Source organism: Sorex araneus, chromosome 1 (assembly GCF_027595985.1).
Source record: "Sorex araneus isolate mSorAra2 chromosome 1, mSorAra2.pri, whole genome shotgun sequence".
Lineage (NCBI taxonomy): Eukaryota > Metazoa > Chordata > Mammalia > Eulipotyphla > Soricidae > Sorex > Sorex araneus.
The window spans coordinates 59,715,532-59,721,792 of NC_073302.1; the positions used below are offsets into that span (position 1 = coordinate 59,715,532).

The 6,261-nt window shown below is 37.0% G+C and overlaps 1 non-coding gene across 1 annotated transcript; it reads right to left on the minus strand.

Annotated features, from left to right (window-relative positions):
- Positions 1-4,599: 4,599 nt before the first annotated feature.
- LOC129401287 (U6 spliceosomal RNA) lies at positions 4,600-4,706 on the minus strand. Its single transcript, XR_008628218.1, has one exon. It is a non-coding gene; the product is annotated as a U6 spliceosomal RNA (small nuclear RNA).
- Between the last annotated feature and the right edge of the window lie 1,555 nt (positions 4,707-6,261).

Sequence of the window (6,261 nt, forward strand, 5' to 3'; positions counted from 1 at the left end):
TCCCTGGATTGCAGTAAGAATTTTTCAGATGAAAATTGCCTTGGCTGGGTTTAATGTTCTTCTTAATGTGTAAGTTTATTATTACTCATGCAATGGTTCCGTTTACACTAATCCTTGTAAACTATAAGGATGTGATTTTTAAGAGACAGTGAGTCATACAAAAGCAATCCAGTAAAATATTTTGAAAAGAGAATTTCTGGAAGACAGCCATAGTGCATTCTCACAGGTTTCTTTTTTTTTCCGTAAAAAAGTATATCAAGTTAGTCTCAAAAAAAGTTACCTTGATCTTCTTAAATCAGAATTTATAAAAAAAGTTTTTAAACCTTAAGGCAAATTTCAAATTAAAATTTCCAATATGGAGACCTGTGTTTGTAAAATGGCATTTCCAGAAATAGAAATCAGTCAGAACTTCTGTTTATCTTATAAATATTTCTCTATTTGAGTACGATTTTTTTTTTCAATTTGGCAACATTTACTGAAGAGTGTTCTTTTGTGGGGGTTGGCTGGGCTAAGGGGATACCAGGTAGTCATACTCTTCTCCCTAAATAAATTTTTGCTAAAACGATCCTAATGCTGTTGAGCAAGAGTAAGAATGACCTTAGTTAACCCAGCATTTAATCCCCTTTAGCAAATATTCCAAGTTAGCTGACTTTCGCCAAGATTTCCTCTAGTTGGACTTGAGATCCAGCCTGTTTCAAGAGAAATAGTCATTAATCCCCTTCCGTGTGGGTTGGATTGGGTGTATGGTCACCTACATCTATCATCTACAGCATTCTTACTGGGTGGCCTCCTGCACATTAGCTTTTTCCACAAAACAATTTTCCTATTCAACCTCTATTTACTCAGGATTTACTGATGGCCTGATTCACTCCTGTACAGTGTAAAATTCAACACTCATCTTATTTTTCTTTTTTCACATAGGGGCTCTCGGGGTCACTCCTGAAATACTTGGCCTCATTAGTGGGACAGATCAATGTTAGATCAATTAAATACTTAAAAATACTCAAGTGGGGGCCAGAGCGATAGCATAGCGGGTAGGGCGTTTGCCTTGCACGCGGCCAACCTGGGTTCGATCCCCGGCATCCCATATGGTCCAAGCACTGCCAGGAGCAATTCCTGAGTGCAAAGCCAGGAGTAACCCCTGAGCATCTCTGGGTGTGACCCAAAAAGCAAAAAAAAAAAAATACTCAAGTGATGGGAAGGCTTATCCTCATTATACTTGAGGGAAATTAAATTAGTTGAAAATCTAAGTTCACATAAACAGGAAGAGAATAAAAGCCACACCTTTGAGCTTACCATGGTGGAGGAGAGGGCAGAATGCTGAATGAGTTGGGGGATCGACTCTAGTGGGGGTTGTGGCTTTGATATTGTTTGCACAGATACCTATCATAAATCATGGTACCTAAAAAGAAAAATACCTCCCCCTCTCTGGTAAGTCACATATCCCCCCCCCCTTCCTCTGGGTGGGGAGAAGCTTTTGAACCACACCTGTCATTGCTCAGATTCTTACTCCTGGCTCTGTGCTCAAGGATCAACTCTAGGTTACTGGGGGATTGAACCTAGTTTGGCTGTGTCCAAGACAAGTGTTTTAAACCTTTTACTATCTCTCAGCCATATCCTTTGACTCCATGCCCACTCTTTTTGCAAGAACTTTAGCCTTGCATCCCAACGAGGGAAAAAAACGGGATACATTTGACTAAATCTGGTTGTGGAAGCACAAGTCAATTTAAAGGGTTCATGTTGCTCCTTCGGAACAATTATGTGAATCCCATGAATCCCGACACACCTTGCACCTACAGAATCTACTTGCACTCAACCACATCATTATAGCTTGGAATGCAACTATTCTGCTCAAGTCTTTAAACAGGAAGGCTGAACCATGATTCATGCCTATTAAGTACCAATAATACAGCAGCTATTTTATAGAGCAGCGGAACAAGTTTCAGCAAACCTGATCTTTATCTGCTTCAGCTGCAAAGGCCAGTTACATTTTAATCTCAGTTATATAAATGACTGTTTTGAGAGAAAGCTGGCACATCTCTAGATTTTTTTCCTTCCTTTGATGGCCTTTAATTCATTTTTTGAAGCGATGGACAAATTGAGCGGTATTAGATCCATAAAGGGATAGAGATTCCTGTATTGAATGGGTGCTCTGGTTAGTTAGGGTTTGTAGTACTAAATAACAGACTAACTGAATCCCCTTTGGGTTTCTTTTGTGGGGGGAGGAGGGTGGAGGCGTGAATAAAGAGCTCCTAAGCTGTGTTCAGGGAGATGATACTGGCCATGCTCTGAGACCCTGGCAGTTCAGTGCTGGTGGCTGGCAATGGGGTTTTTTATATCCAGTTTTGCTGGGGGCCACAGGGCCACTCTCTGTAGTGATCAGTCGGCCTAGCCATGCAGAAATCAAACTCAGGCCCTAGTTATGCTCTCCAGCTGTTTGAGAAATCTCCCTCACTTCAAACTTCAATAAGGCAAAATTTACATTCATTAACTGTCTCCAATTTAACCATATCTTGATGTGCTTTTGACAAATCTATGCATTATTCATTCCCAGTATTCTCCAAAATGTGCTTGTGTTCATTTTCAGAACCCAAACACCTAGTGATCACTTGGTCTACTGACCTTCTTAATGTCACAACCAATTACTTTTTTTTTAATTATTAGAGTTTCATATGCATAAAATTATGTAAGTCAAAAAAATTCCTTTGGATTGCCTTCTTCTGCTTAGTCTGTTTTCTAAGAACATCTATGTGTATTGATGACCATTTTTAGAGAGTAAGCTATTATGAAGATATACATAGTGAATTTATGTCACTATGATAGACATTAGTTTTTAGCTATTAGTTTTAGATCTTACACTAATATTCATGAAATTTTTTTGTGTTCATATAGCACTTAATTTTCTTGCATAAGTCTAAAAGTAGAATCTCAGAATGAAAATTTAGGTAATAGAAATTTCTAAACTATGCCACTTTATAGTCTCATCATCAATGTTTAAGAATTTCAGTTTCTTGATATTTTTGCCACACATTTATGATCAACTTTAAAATGGTTTTAGGGTACAGTTTAATTTGCATTTTCTTGAAGAGCAATTTGTTTTTTGACTTTGTATGCCTAGAGTAAGATATCTATTGAGATTTCTTTTGTTCATTAAAAAAGAATGATTTCTGGGGCTGGATCGATAGCACAGCAGGTAGGGCATTTCCCTCGCACACCCCCTACCCAGGTTCGATTCCCAGCATCCCATATGGTCCCCCAAGCACAGCCAGGAGTAATTCCTGAGTGCAGAGCCAGGAGTAACTCCTGAGCATTGCCGGGTACGGCCCCCCACAAAAAAAAACAGCAAAAAAAAGAATGACTTCTTTATTTTACAAAATCTTTAATGCTCTTCATACTCTTCATATGTATATATATACATATATATATATATATTTACAATCAAGTTCTCTATATACCTTCCTAACAGTTGGTATTTTACTCTAAAATCTCTCCCCAGTTTCTTTCAAAGAGAAAAAAGTTTTATTTTGGTGTTTTAATTAACTAATTTACTTATATATATATATATATAGTACATATGTAAAGAACATTGTTGAACACAGAGCCACAAATATTTTATGCTGTTGTTTTTCTAAGGGTTTAATAGTTTTGAATTTTTACCTTTGAAAATATATCTAATAATTTTTGTACATTCTGAGAAATATGTGTCCAAGATCACATTTTTGAAAATAGATATTCAATCATTCTAGACCCATTTGTCAAAATAATCTTTTACCCACTTTATTATTTTGAATACTTTTGTAAAAATTATATCCATAGATTTGTGCATTTGTTTTGTTATATTTTAATATTTACATTAATGTTACAATGTCTCAAATATTTAAGATATAAAATAAGCCCTGAAATATAGTATCATTAATCTTCCAAATTTTATTCTTAGCTTACAAAAGATATTTTAATCTGAGCACTTTTAATTTTCTTTTTTTTCTTTTTCTTTCTTTTTTATTAGTGAATCACCGTGAGGTACAGTTACAGACTTACAAACTTTTGTGCTTCTGTTTCAGTCATACAATGCCTGAGTACCCATCCCTCCACCAGTGCCCATTCTCCACACCAATGATCCCAGTATTTCTCCCACCCCCCCACTCCATCTCCCCCAACCCCACTCCAATTCTGTGGCAGGGCATTCCCTTTTGTTCTCTCTCTCCTTTTGGGTGTTGTGGTTTGCAATAGAGGTATTGAGTGGCCATTGTGTTTGATCTATAGTCTACGTTCAGCGCCAATCTCCCAATCCAAGCAGGTCCTCTAAACACTTTACCCGGTGTTCCCTTCTCTATCTGAGCTGCCTTTTCCTCCAGCATGTGAGGCCAGCTTCCAAGCCATGGAGCCAACCTCCTGATACTTATCTCTACTATTCTTGGGTGCTGGTCTCCCATTCTGTTACAACAGATGAGTGCGATCTTTCTATGTCTGTCTCTTTCTTTTTGACTCATTTCACTTAGCATGATACTGTCCATGTTGATCCACTTATATGCAACGGTCATGACTTCATCTTTTCTAACAGCTGCATAGTATTCCATTGTATATATGTACCAAAGTTTAAAAAATATGGAATGCTTCATGTATTTGTGTGTTATCCTTGTGCAGGGGCTGTGCTAATCTTCTCTGTATCTTTCCAATTTTAGTATATGTGCTGTCGAAGTGAGCACACACTTTTCATTTTCATGTGAATTTAAGAATCCAATTTTATACTTCTTCAAAATGAAGTGATGACTTTACAGCATTATGCTTTGGGGGGTCCAACCAGAATTGCTGGGGGCTCCTTCTGGCTCTATCTGTGCTGTATATGAGAGATATAGGTCAACAACATTCAAGGAGAGCACCTATCCCCCTGTGATGTTTCCCCATCTAAACAGCATTGTGCTTTTTTTCACCAACAAAGGAAGTATTTTTAATTTATGCTTCTTTGGTTTCCAAAAAAAAGATCTTTGCTGTTTTCAACATAAAGGTATTTAACATCATTTGTTCAAGTTATTCGTGTGTGTGTGTGTGTCTGTGTGTCTGTGTGTGTGTGGTACTTTTCTCATTTAGTAGTATTTTCTAACCCTCAATTTATGGTTACTAGTATATAGATTTGCAATTGTTTTTGCATATTGCTTCTGTATGCTGCAAAATTACTAAAATGCTTGTTAATTCTAGTAGCTTCTTCGCTGATAAATTCTTTTTATAATTTTGATTCTTTATAAGCCTTACTGTCTGCACCCAAATGTATAGTGCAGATTTTATTTATCAGATTGATTCCCTCTATCCTTTCTCCTCTAATCCTTTCCCAGATTCCTCCAGTAACCATCATATTTTTTGCAGTCTAAGATTAATTTGTACTGTGATTTGTTGTTTTGCTTGCTTTGGTTATTTCTATTTTGCATATGAGAAAACCTATCCAGGAATTTTTGCTCACTTTCCTACCTATTTAATTTATCACAATAGCTCAATTTATGTCTATGTTGTTTCAAAATTCAAAGTTTATCTTTTTAATAAATATATAGTATTCCCTTGACTAGATCACTTTTTGTTTTTTAAAATCCAGTCATGATGCATATAGTTATTTTGATTCTTCTATGCTTTGGCTTTTGTATAAAAAATAAATGCTGAAAGTATAGGGGTGCATATCACTGTATCACTGTATCACTGCCATCCCATTGTTCATCGATTTGCCCAAGTGAGCACCAGTAATGTCTGCATTCGTACCTGTCGCATGCTAGTGTAGCCCAATGGTGTATTGGGGGCTCTTTCAGGATCAGGGGAATGAGGACCGTTGTTGTCACTATTTTTGGCATATCGAGTACGCCATGGGTAGCTTGCCAGGCTCTGCCGTGAGGGGTGCATATATTTTTTTAAATTTGTATTTTCATTTCCTGTGGATAAACTTCAAAAGAAGATATTACTAGTAACATGTATCTCTCTTTTTAGTTTTTTGAAGAAAGCCCCTTTTCATAGAGACTGCACTAATTTACATCCCCTCCAAATAGTGCATAAGGAAACCTTTACCTCGCACCCTTGTCAACGTGTGCGGTTGCGTCCAGTCATTTGATGTAAACCCTACTTGTTGTACTGTTTCTCTGGCCCATCCCATAGGTTCTGATAGTTCATATTTTTTGGTCCTCATATTTATTGCTCTTGAGGTAATGTTTAATTTTTCCTTTGATTTGTTTCTTGACATAGGAGTCACTCAGAAGCAAATTCTTAAGTCTCAACTTGTTTGAG